Raw genomic sequence first — 13302 nt, 5'->3', positions numbered from 1 at the left:
TCCGTATTCAAGGGCTGCGAGGAGATAGACATATTATGTAGACACAATCGGTGGGTCAGCTGCTTTCAGTTATTTTTTGTGTAGAATGAATGATTTGTTAAGTTTTTAATTTATTGCTTTTAACATAATTCCCTTCCTCCTTTATTATTTTATAAAATTTGCAAACAAAACTTAAATATTTTAAAACAAATGAACCATTGTAATTCATTTTTAAGTCACTTTGTAAAAATATTTGGAGACTGGGTTTGGTCCCTTACGGCAGTACCACGGATGTCCGGCAAGGAGGCGAGAAATTACCGTATAGGCTAGGCCACGTGGGGGAAAGAGTAGCACACTGCATGTACACGCGTACGTTAAGCCCCGCCACACGGCAAAGACGACATGATTGCCTCAGCAATGCTGTACTAATTTTACAAGCTGCGACGCGGTCGTGAATCAAACAGAGATCCAGAAAGCGTAGCATGAATTTCTTTATTTCTGCCTGTAATCAGAAACTTGTTAGGTCCTCAGACTACAGGTTTCGGTCAGAAATGACCACCTTCAGATCTGTTTCAAAATCATGGCTCCATTATACTGGCACAGGTTTTTAAATCAGATCTGAAGATGTTCATTGCTGACGGAAATCGATAATTCGAGAACCTAACAAGTTTGTGATCATAGACTGAAATAAAGAAATTAATGCTGTATCAATTGTTATGTCATGTGCTTCTGGCCAGTTTCTAACTGTTGGCTTTGTTATTAAAATGGCGCTGATCGCATTTCCTGTTTTTTACAATGACGCAGTATTTTAAAAAATGCAAATTTTATGAATAAAAATTATTCGATTTTTCAAAAAGTTCATTTACTCAGTAATTATTAAAAATGCCTGTTATAGCCGAGACCAAAAAAATACCTAAAAATACCGGATACTGGGAACTAAAATACCCACATATGTTTTAACCGATCGGTTTTTCCCATCCCTACTACGATGCAGCCCATGCCTCGATGATTCCGAATATGGGTACTTTACGCGCAGGACTTGGCAGTTACATCATAAAGGTAAAGTATGGGCTGCGCCGCCATAACGATGGCTAAGCCGCGGTGTTTAAGCGTAGCCGGGCCGCTGATTACGGGACGCCACTCCCCAAACGGCCGGCCTGCAGGAGGCGGCAGGTAGCAGCTGGCGGCTGGCGGCTAGGGTCCTCGGGCGCGCGCGTCTCGGCGCCCGAAACAAACTTGGCGGCCGCAACTTATAATGAAGAGCTTTTGTCGGCGCCAAGTTTGACGCGTCGGCCGCGGCCATTGTGCGCCGGGCCGCTCACTTCCTCATTGTCGCGGCGCGCACTTTGCGCCCGTAATGGCGGTTATGTCTTTGTGGCCAACAGGCCCGCGCCGCACCCCGGCATCCGCCTCGGCCTTGGTGCGATTTTCCGCCACCGCCGGCCCTCCGGGCTCCTTAAAATAATTCCGAGTCGGCCGCGCCGCTCGCAGCGCCGCTGTATTCTGGGGAAGCGCAGCGCAACTTGGCTCGTTCATTATTCAGGGCGGCGTGCCTCCATTCAGTGGCCGCAATTATTATTGAAGCGGCGGCGGCGGCTGTGGTGGTGGTGGTGGTGGTGGCAACCCCGCGCCACCACGTGGCCCAACCAGCGGCGGCCACGCAGGCGGCAGCTGCTCTGCGGGTCGAACGCCGCGCGGCCCTGCTCTTCGGCTGTTCTGCATTTCACAAGGGAAGCGTTCACCTGATAATTTACTGACTTTTCACATATTCTACAGCACTCTTATCTGTAAAGAAAACTGCTCTAACGCCATACGATGTTTACGCCTTATCGAGAACTGGAGGTTGGAGGATCTAAGTGCCTGCTGGGCACAAAGGAGAACGAGCCGTCATTCTGTTTGTTGCTGCTGTTTAGATACCGTGCGTTCTCAATGTCCCTCCTCAGGGACGGCCGTCGCGTGTGTCGCCTGCAGGGCCCGTAAGGTTGGCAGCACATTAAAGTCTTGCCTGCAGTTGTTCCTTCGACCTGCAGTGGTAGGGTGGGGGTAAGGTGTTGCATCTGCGTTGCAGCTCTTAGTTCGTTAATATCTCGTTCTTGTGTAAGCTGAGTGTATTGAGAATTTTTACTATTGCAAAGGGAGCGTTTTTAGTGGAAGAGAATTTCCATGCAGGTGGAAACTTGACAGAGCATATGAAGTGGGCATTTTTGTTGCTCCTTCCTGCTTCACTGTGCCCACATGGTAGCACTTTACGTTATTTAATTCGCAGGTTTCAGACAACAGATTCACCTCAAGATGTACCACGAATTGGTAGGCGTCGTGCCACGGTTCATGCGGCTCACTTCGTCGGAGGTTCGAGTCCTCCCTCGGGCATGGGTGTGTGTTTTCCATAGTGTAAGATAGTTTGAGTTTGACTAAGCAGTGTGTAAGCCCAGGGACCGATGACCTCAGCAGTTTGGTCCCATAGAACGTACCACAAATGTCAATAAAAAAAAGTTGGTATGCCTTCAGTTTCAACAGAACGGAAGCTTGACATTTCGGACATCATGATGCCGAGTCCAACAAGATTAGTGAGTAGACTGTCAGCCTGCTTGGCTGAGTGGTAGCGTGCATGCCTACCGTGCAGCGGTCCCGGGTTCGATTCCCAGCCGGCTTGGAGATTTTCTCCGCTCGTGGACTGGGTGTTGTGTTGTCCTCATCATCATTTAGTGCTCATCACCGGCACGCAAGTCGACTGAAATAAGAATCGCACTCGGCGGCAGAACTTCCCTGGATGGGGCCTCCCGGCTAACAGCGCCACACGATTATTTCATTTCAGTGAGTAGAATATCGAAAGAGGTTAAAGTCTCTTATACGACAGCACATAAAGCCGTGACCAAAGAATTAGTGATGTTCCCGTATAAAATTACTGCTGTGCAGCAATTTCATTGTATGACCATTACATTGTTAACCGACATGTAGTTGGTGCTTTCTTACTGATGGGTCTTGGTTTCACCCACTGGCTACATTAATTCCTAAAATTCACGAACTATGTCACCAGAAAATCCACATGCCTCAAGTAAAATGCCATTGCACGCATGGAAAACCGGAATGTGGGTTGCCATAACATGAGCGCGAATTATAGGATCGACCTTTTCAAATAGTACCTTTACTTCGATGCCTATTGTTCACTAATAGTTTAACCATTTATTGCCCTACTGAATGAAAATGAGATCAGTCATTCATTTTTTCAACAGAACAACGTAACTGTTTACATGACACACCTTTCTGTACGACTTTTTGATGAAATCCATGGAGGCAGAGTAATTAGGTAAGGTCTGTTGCCCCCTCGCTCATCACATTTGTCTCCGTCCGCCTATTTCATTTGCGGTGCAGCTGAAACATTTGTGTATGAAAATAACTCAAAGACAACAGATTAACTGTAGACAGTGATACTGCCTTTTGTGTTCCCAAATAAGTGTAAACATGTTAAACTCTACCGTCAAGAAAGAGGAAAACATTTCCAGCGACTACTGCGTTATTGGTGAATACAGTGGATTTAACCGTAATTGATGCAAGTAATTAATTCTTTTGTAATTGCCACAGTGTTGAATCCCATCTCCAACATAACTGCAACCACTAGTAGTGAACCACGGCCTCTAGCTTATACTGCGACGTGAATGTGCTGCGAACCTTACGCGCCCCGCAAGGCAAGACATGAGGAGCTTGCCGCTGGTGATAGACTTTTTGGAGGCACTGTACGATCTACACTACGTTGGCGTCAATCTTTTTTACTTCAGCTCAAATATTCACATTCTAGGACGACATCTCTGGCCACTTAGAACGGTAGACGGGGGATAGGGGAGGTTAAGGGGCCATTCAAAGAGAAATTCAGTTTTCAACAGACCATGGTGACCGATAGAAGTTTACCAGGTCCGGGGCGGCGAGTAAATTATGGTCGTTTACAAGATCCTGAAAATTATTTCTGCAGTTAGCCAGAAAGCGATACTTCCATAATTTCCAGTCTGTGAGTCTATATTGTTCTTGTGCTCACTGAAAGAAAATATTCCTACTTGATATTTACTCAGGGATCAGGAACTATGACTGTAAATAAAAGTTTTGTGTTCTAAGAGATTAATACATTCAGTAAAAGGTCATGTGTACACACATGATAATACTCCTGATAATAATAAATAAGTCCCTATCAGAAACAGCACTATTTGCAGTTAGAGGCGACCTCCATGGCAAGTTTCAAGTAAAATAATCTATCACCCGTCCTTCTAATTATTAAAGTTAATTGCTCACCTTAAAAGTGGAAAACAATCTCACCACTTGCCACTCTGTTTTGTCAACATTTAGGGTGGCACAGAAACAGTTACTTTCGTGAAATCTAAGCGATCCAGAATGGTGTATAGTCCTCGCGAGTTCACTTCCTACTTTTTCGGAAAAAACTTTTGGTAGTTATCTGGCTGTGACGTCATCCGAGACACAGCGTTCACAGGCGTTTCACTGATGTGGACAGTTTGCCATTTCGGTGCAGAGTGTCTCCTCTCTCTACCTCTCGGGCTCTGTTTGTATATGGGCGCAGTGGACCATCGAACTGCTCTGGAACAGGCAGCAACATTTAAATGGCCCCTTTCTCGGACATGTATTTATTGATAACTCTGTCGTTTAACAGCTTACAATCGGCTATAGTTACTGAAATAGTTTTAGCTCGACTGCATTTAAACTTTGTCGGTTAGAATTTTTAGGAACATGACCTCTGAATTGCCTCCATAAGTTTGCTTGTAATGATTGTTATTTACAATAAAGTCTTGAAACTTGGTACAGCTGAGTTATTTAATGAGTGTAATCAAGTCCTGTAATTATAACTTTCTATTAACAAATACAAATAGCACTTAATCTAATATGAATAGGGACATTTTCATTCCAAATTTAGTTTTTACTGAATAACATGAAAACTAATAGAGTTAACCTAATGGAGTCACTTAGTTACTGTTTTTATACAAAACTGAGGCTACAAAGGAATTTTCATCTTTCTGAGACTAATATTTAACGCCTTCAAATTTTCTTAAAAACGCCTATTTTGGCCAAAATATTGCTCCAAAAAGATAAATTTGTAACTTTTGATTGTGACATACATTTGCACATTATGAACAGTTTTTAGGTTTCTACTTTCATTCTTTAGTACCACTTACTTGTTTCTTAAAATAATGTACTTACCGAAACACATTCATTAGATCATTCTGAGATGTCGCTATGTTAACATTAATGTGCTGTAGCTCACACTGACAGTGTTTGGAAAAGGTATTTTAATTTTTAACTTTATTCTTATATTATGGTGCAATACTTCGTATGCTACGCAGAGGCGCGTTATGATGACATGGCGTTAGTAGTAGTGAACTGGGGTAAATCCAGTACACCCACTCGCCTCTGTATCTTGACTAAAAAAGAGAATAATATATTCAAACTAAATTCTTTTTTAAGGCTTACATAGTGACTAGTTTGCATATCTAAGCGCGTACCAGTACTATCGCAACAGGATCCCTCGTTTGTTTTTCTCATTTCCGGGCACATTTACTAGGTGTCTTCGCACTCTACTATTTGGGGTGGGTGCAGCAGACGGTTTACAAGTGGCCTTTTGTATCAGGCCAAATACAACAGAACAGAAACTGTTTTCAATAATATAATTTAATTAATTCGAAACTGTCACAGAGGAACAGAAAAGTGGATGATAGCTTTATATCTAAAGGGTTTAGAAGTCAGTTTCATCTGTAATATTTTGCATGATATGTCGAAGCAGCTAACTGTTATGGGGGTGAACACTTTGTCCACTTTGTCTGGCGAGTAGTGTCGTCACTTTCCTCGATTGGACATCACATCGGCATAAGTAATCCACAGAGTAGACCGTCAGACTGAAATAAAAAAAAAAATAAATAAATAAAGACCTACATTCGTAGTCCAACAGACGGCAGTTACACTTTGATATAGTAAAATAGGTTAGGTTAGTGTTGTTTAACGTCCCGTCGACAACGAGGTCATTAGAGACAGAGCGCAAGCTCGGGTTAGGGAAGGATGGGGAAGGAAATCGGCCGTGCCCTTTCAAAGGAACCATCCCGGCATTTGCCTGAAACGATTAAGGGAAATCACGGAAAACCTAAATCAGTATGGCTGGAGACGGGATTGAACCGTCGTCCTCCCGAATGCGAGTCCAGTGTGCTAACCACTGCGCCACCTCGCCCGGTAGTAAAATACTATTACTTTCCATACAAGTGAGTAAGAAGGATAGTATAAGTGATTTATCTCACATCAGAAGACTCAAAAAACGCGTTTACTTAAAAATAACATAACATTCTTCATCTGTCACTCTCACTGACAACAATGGCTACGTATTATAGAACTTGTCTGACAACTTCTCGGCACACACCAGCGCTGCCCAGGGTAAAAGACATATAATGGTCAGTTTACCCGTCCTGGTCGCTTTCCCACACCTTCCCCTTACTATTAACTGGTAACTTCCATAAATGAGTAGGTACTATTGACCAGAAACATTGAAATTCCCCCCCCCCCCCCTCACGTCTGTCAACGCACCACAGTCCGCGCTAATTACCATTCTGCCCCTGACGTAAGTGGTAGCATTACTTAGCTCAAGGACGAATTCAGTGGCGTTGAGTAATAGTAATCACATCTTAAAATATTACTGTCTCTCTATTTTTGTTCTTTTGTTCGTTACTGAGCAGAAAAATACACTATTAAGAAGCTCTTAGCGTTAGTTGACGTTTTTTTTAGACTCGGCAGTTACTTCATGCATAGTATTATAAAATACGGCTGACAACCACGCGCCGCACTAATATTTGATTTGACCACTGCCTTAGAAACCCATGCAGGACGTTCTTCACAGTTACTATCTGCAGTATATCAATAAAATTTATTTTGTTTCAACATAACCACACCCAGCTGTTAAAAGTCTTTGTTTTAATGCTCTTCAAATAGTTCCAATCTTGCGGTCATCATCCAGCAGGCATCTTTACTATTTTCGTGGTAAATTCGATCTACAAAATTATAAAGTCCATACAACATTTTCCTGTCAATATTGAAGGCTAATCCCAGGATCTACTGAAGGGGTTGCCACTAACATATAAGATAATTTACGAGGGAGGGTTGTATATATAATATTATGATAGTAATGATGAGTGTATAATACCTACGTTGTTACCTGTTCCATATTTAACTGGTGTTTAGACTGACATCTCGTGGCAATGATGGGAGCTACAGAGAGGCAATGTCTGGCGGAAAGAGCAGTAAACAGCCGCCCCCAACCCTAGAGAACAGCGACATTTGACTTATATCTATATGTACATATTACAAATTGAGGTCCCTCTTCGTGTTTTTTTCTTCTGTGTAAACTACGATTTGTTTCAATCCGGCCCTCAGAAGAAATTCCAAGAGAACATAAAATGAACTTACTCTCAGAAACAGTTGTTATCATACACAATCCGTTGGTGTGGCGAGCTGGAAAAGGGTGCCATTCATATCCGTACGTTACACCATAAACGGGAACGTCACGGACGCAATAAACACCGCTAGGAGCGCTATTGTCGCCTCCTAACGAGGCAGCCCACTAGCTTAAGTCAGGCCCTTGGTTCACCAAAGGTTATCCATGCCTGGTGTAAAGCCTAATGTGCGGGATTACTTTATGGACTTTCATATGGTTTTCACTTATAGATAGCCTGATTCAAAAGGAACGTCTCGCTATACACTTAATTACCGCAATGCCAGACAGTGTGGCCATAAATACCGTGTGCTGGGCTAGGTCTCAAACACATAATTTACAAATGTAATCCACAGCGACAAGTAATTGCAGATTACTTCCTAAAATTATAGACATGTTGTGTTCACCGTGAAAATTTTGTAAAGTTTCTGCTAGGTGGCGACTGCTACGCCGAAATTAGTTACAGAGTAATAAAACAAAAGCTTTTTAACCGCTTGGTTTTAATATCTGTTGTGCAAGCAGTGAGGCACGACTTCAAGAAGATTATTAAAATTGTTTCTTTTCTTCATAAATAGTTATCCGCACAGCTCCAAACCCAGCAGCACAATATACCACAGAACTACTTATACACAAGAAAATGAATTAATGAAAATAAAATGATACAGGGAAGGAGCAAAGATAGAGCGAAGGAGACAGTGAGACTAGGAAAGTAGAGCTGCTATCTAGCTGTAAAAGAATGTTTAGAATAATGAAAAGATTTTAGTAGTTACAGAAAAAAAACTTGATAACATAATGAATGAGAGGTACAATAGGAATAGGCAGTAATTTTTCGTAATCTGTTGTATTTATCTGCAAACGGCAGACTAGAAGTATATCTGTACTACATCTAGTCTCCTCATCTTTTATCTAATCGTACACCAAAAAATTTGAGTCTTCCATCTCCACTGAAGGTCCTAGTAATGATTTCATTTTTAAGGCACAGTACGTGTATCTTTGCACTGTACAGATTCGAACGAGTGACCTAAGTGGTTACAAACGGTTGACTAACAACTGGATCTCTTTATTAGCAAGAGAAATAAATTTCCTCTGTGAAAGTCTGATCATTATGAATATTTTATGAATACAACGTCTTTATAGCTTAACATACAAGGTAACTCTAACCTTTTACGTCAAATTCAAACAGATGATAAATGGCTCCACAACCTATAACATGCGGGCGACTGGTTCTGATCTGTCTTCCTACCACAGTTGGGTAAGGAGGCTCTGTGAGTGTTTTAGGAATTTGGTGTTGAACCAGGGGCCTGCAAGGTGGGAAGATACATGCAGAGTCCAGGTAAGTGCAGCAATATGGACAGCGATGTACTCAGACAACGATCTCAGTATCAGTTCCACTACACTCCCTGTAAAGGAAACGTTATCGCTAACAGAAATTAGTGTGTGGGCTCAGACATAACTATATGTTAGCAAAAATGAAACTCTACGATTTTAGTTATTAAGGTTTAGTTAAACTCTAAGTATGAGTTTATGACATGGAAATGATAGCAAGATTAGATACAAGGTGGTAAAATATTGATCTTGGGTATTCACAAATTTGAAGCGACATTCGTAACTGTTATAAGGTTCTTTAATGGCAAGATGGTTGATGGCTATGTCTAGGGGTCGATAAAAATCCAAAATAAATAAATAAATACAATTGAGGCCAGAGATATAAATTAGGCTAAACTGTACAATGAACATACCGAAAATAGGATTTGTGTCAGTAAAGAGCAATCAAAAACAAGTACATAGTTAAAACAATTCCATAACTTAAAAGTATAAAGTACTCTAGAGTGTCCCATCAGTTCTTTTCGTTAAATCAAATAGCTCGCATTTCTGCTTCAGTTATGCCTGACAATCGTGAATATGTTCAACTACAGGTATGGTTGTATTTACGAAAAAATAGGAGAGATGGAGAACACGACAGTTCTGAGTGTCAAATGAATATCACTTGCTGGTGTAGCGTACTGGTTACGAATGTGTTACTAATTTACGTTTTCACGTGCTTTCCGCTTGCTTTTCAGCTTACAAACAACTTTGTAGCACAAGTTTCGTTAGGCTAATTTGTGTTTGGTGTTGCTTTATTTAACGTCATGAAACTTGTGCTACACATATTTGTGTCCACTATATAATGCATTTATATTATACACGGTATTTGGAAATTACCATTACAAACTTCTAGGACTTGTTGAAGGGAGTGAGTACTTGATATCTTGAACAGCAACCCGTTTCTGTGCTACAGCGGTTTGAAGCTATGTTTCATAGGTAGGTTTCCAACAGGGTATTGGTGGTAGCGTCCGTCCCAGCTCTCTGATCTGGTTCGAGCTTCATTCACGTGCTTGTGAGTATTGGAGTTGGTACAAAGTGTTGGAGCTGGTTCGGATGTAGTTGTTGGTCATGCACAGTTGCTCATGTACTCGTTGATGTACTCTCTTCAACATGATGCAGTGCAGCCTCTTCCAGTAACACTTCGGTCGCAGGTCAGAACCATGCCTCGGGCTTGGATGTGTGTGATGTCCTTAGGTCAGTTAGGTTTAACTAGTTCTAAGTTCTAGCGGACTGATGACCTCAGAAGTTAAGTCCCATAGTGCTCAGAGCCATTTGAACCATTTGAATCTTCCAGTTCGGGTGTGCGCCGTCTCATTGAATCACCACAGCCCACGTGTGCTGACGGTGAAAGTACCTCTTTCTCGAAGCTGTTGCTTATTTGCGACAAAGAGGTTATGCAATGGAGTCGCACTTGCGTGTAAATATCCTATTAAAAGCGACGTGCGACCGTGAGATTCACCATACAGGAGGGTCACGTCCGTCCACTCTGCAAACGTATACACAACCACGTTGCTCTAACATTCACAGGCACTTGAATGAGTCTCGAGCCAGATCGCAGAGGTAGAACAGACGTCAAATGACATCAGCCGATCCGACATAACCAACCCCCACCAAGACTACTCTCTTGCGTATCTATCAGGCAAACATTTTTTCAAACGTCTGTAGCACGTAAACGTAAGGTTTACGGACATGAATTCCTATTCAAAGTACGAGGGTATTTCGGAAAGTAAAGATACACCGAACGCCAGAGGAACAGAAGAGTTTTGGCCAGCAAGTTGGCAACACTGGTGTTAACCTTGAACCTGTAGCTTTCTCCTCGCGGTCGTTCGGCAGTTGAACGTTGCTTCTGGTTGGAGTAGGTCGTGTTTAAAGTGGCTGCGCCGATTCTGAATCCCGCCAAATGCGAAGTGCGCTCCGTCATACGTTTCCTTCGTCCAAAAGGTCAGCGACCAGCGTATATTCACAAAGAAATTGTTTCTGTTTATGGGAACATAATGAATCGACAAAATGTAACGAAATGGTGTCGTCTTTTCTCTGGAGGTAGGACCGATGTTCATGACGAAGAAAGAACAGGTCGGCCATCTGTTATTTCTGATGCCCTTCCTCGGATAACGGAAGAAGCAATTCGTGCGAATAGACGTCTTACATTGAAAGAATTGCATCAGATCATACCGGACGTGTCAATGACAACTCTTTATGGCGTTGTGACTGTCAAGTTAGGGTACAGGAAATTGTGTGCGCGCTGGGTTCCAAAACTGTTAACGGAAGAACATAAAAAGAAAAGGATGGGCTTTGCACTCGACTTCCTCACACGCTATGCTGAAGCAGGTGATGAGTTCCTTGATCACATTGACAGGTGATGAGACGTGGGTTTATCGCCATACGCCTGAATCCAAGCAACAATCAATGCAATGGCGCCATTCGAATTCACCAAAAGTCGAGAAATGCAAAACGTTGATTTCAGCGAAGGAAATCATGGCTTGTGTTTTTTGGGACAGACAAGGCATTCGTCTGTTGGAATTTATGCCTCCTCGAACGACAATTAATGCTGCTGCATATTGCTAGACTTAGAAACGTCTTCGACGGGCAATTCAAAACAAACGCGGGGGAATGCTGACAAGTGGAGTCCGCTTGCTTCATGACAACGCTCGGCCCCACACAGCGCTCGTAACCAAAGCACTACTCAAACAATTCAAATGGGATGTATATGACCATCCGCTACACAGCCCGGACCTTGCGCCCACCGACATCCATGTCTTCCGTTACCTGAAGTCACATCTTGGTGGAAAATAATTCCACAACGATGAAGAGATCAAAAATGAAGTTGAAATGTGGTTCTGACAACAGGCGGCAACCTTCTATGACTGTGGGATACAAAAGCTTGTGCACCGACTTAACAAATATTTCGATAACGGGGGTGATTATGTCGAAAAATAAAAAATAATCCAATTAATAAGATGTAACTGACGTTTTATAATAAATGTGCTATTTAAGGACTGAGAGCCATTGTATCTTTACTTTTCGAAATGCCCTCGTATCATGTACTCACTTCCTTCTAAAAATATTAAGATTTTGTGATGGGACTTTCCGAACAACCTGTGTATAAAAGCAAACACGTATTACAGGCCGCTGAAGATTCTTCACAAATAAAGGAAGTGAAACACATATGGCAAGAAACAAAGTGCGTTTTCATGAATTTTGAAGCAATTAAGGAACGACAGAAAAAATGACGATACATTTCATCGCTTGCAAAAATGTGTCGCATTAAGGGTGAACGAGTAGAATACGCCTAACACAGTTCCATGGTGGCAGGTTGAATTTTTGAAGTGATGCTTAAAACTTCACCCTTATTATGTTTCCAGCAGACCCTACTGGTCCAACCGCCACCTCCCCGACATCTCCCCCTCCACCCCTCTCCACTTCTCCGTCCTTCCGTCCCTCCCATCCTCCCCCACAGCGGTTGCTATTGCATCCGGCACGCTTGACAGGTGCACTAATGAAATATTTCCGGGCACGGCAGTTCCGCGCATCGGCAGCGGCGCGGCACGCCGTTTGACGTCTCGTCGTCAATCAGCAGCGGGCCGGGGCGCAGCTTAAGCGGCCGCCGCCGTCTGCCGGCTGGCAGCTGTCGGCCCGCGGCGGTGACGTCACTGAACGGAATGCGCGCTGGCACGCGGCCGCAGCGGTGACGAGTTCAAAGGCATCGCCGGGCCGGAATTCGAAGCCCTGTTGAGCGCCGGCCGCCCTGCCCCTGCGCCCTTGGGCGACGCTGCCCGCCTCCTAGAAGCAGTGGCTTCCCATCGCCATTGCCGTCCGTTCTGCTACTCTTGATCGCCACTAAATCTCCGACCAGCGATTCTTTAAAGAATCGTTCTCCAAAGTACATAACAGCTTCCAGCCGCGATTACTCTACGAATGACTTAATGTGACGGTACGTATGTAAGCAAAAAAAAAAAAAGTTCAGATAAGGTTTGAAACCATGCTTGAAGTTTGTTGGAACTCGCAACGATAAGAACCTTCCCAAGTGTAAATGAACGATATTGATGAAATTTGGTGGTTGTGTAGAGGTGGAAAAATAGTGCGGTATATTTTTTTTTTTGTCGAGTTTCATTATTAAGCGTAAAACGCATCTCGAAAGGTAATTTGCCATTTTGGGTTCAGAGGGAATATCTTCGAAAGGATGATATGCAAAAACATTTTTCGTATAAACGTTGACATTAACTATTATTGAAATATGTATAATCAACTTTTGTAATAATCTGAAATTTTACGGAATACTCCACACTATTAATTACTTTTGAAAAACGAAAACTTTTGCTAAAATATATGTATATCAAAGAAGCTTTCAAGTCAAATACACTCCTCTGCAATAAAGCGGCTTCCTGGAATACCATTTTTTCAAAACAAGCTGTGCACAGTATGCTGTCGAAGTATCATAACCAGTCTATTAAGGTACCAAAACATTAATTACTATTCTAAATATTTGTTTT

General features: G+C 42.6%; 1 non-coding gene across 1 annotated transcript; it reads right to left on the bottom strand.

Annotated features, from left to right (window-relative positions):
• Nucleotides 1-6123: 6123 nt before the first annotated feature.
• Trnaa-cgc lies at nt 6124-6196 on the bottom strand. Its single transcript has one exon. It is a non-coding gene; the product is annotated as a tRNA-Ala (tRNA).
• Between the last annotated feature and the right edge of the window lie 7106 nt (nt 6197-13302).

This window comes from Schistocerca piceifrons, chromosome 1 (assembly GCF_021461385.2).
Source record: "Schistocerca piceifrons isolate TAMUIC-IGC-003096 chromosome 1, iqSchPice1.1, whole genome shotgun sequence".
In the NCBI taxonomy this organism is placed as follows: domain Eukaryota; kingdom Metazoa; phylum Arthropoda; class Insecta; order Orthoptera; family Acrididae; genus Schistocerca; species Schistocerca piceifrons.
This window is presented reverse-complemented; position numbering and strand designations above follow the sequence as displayed.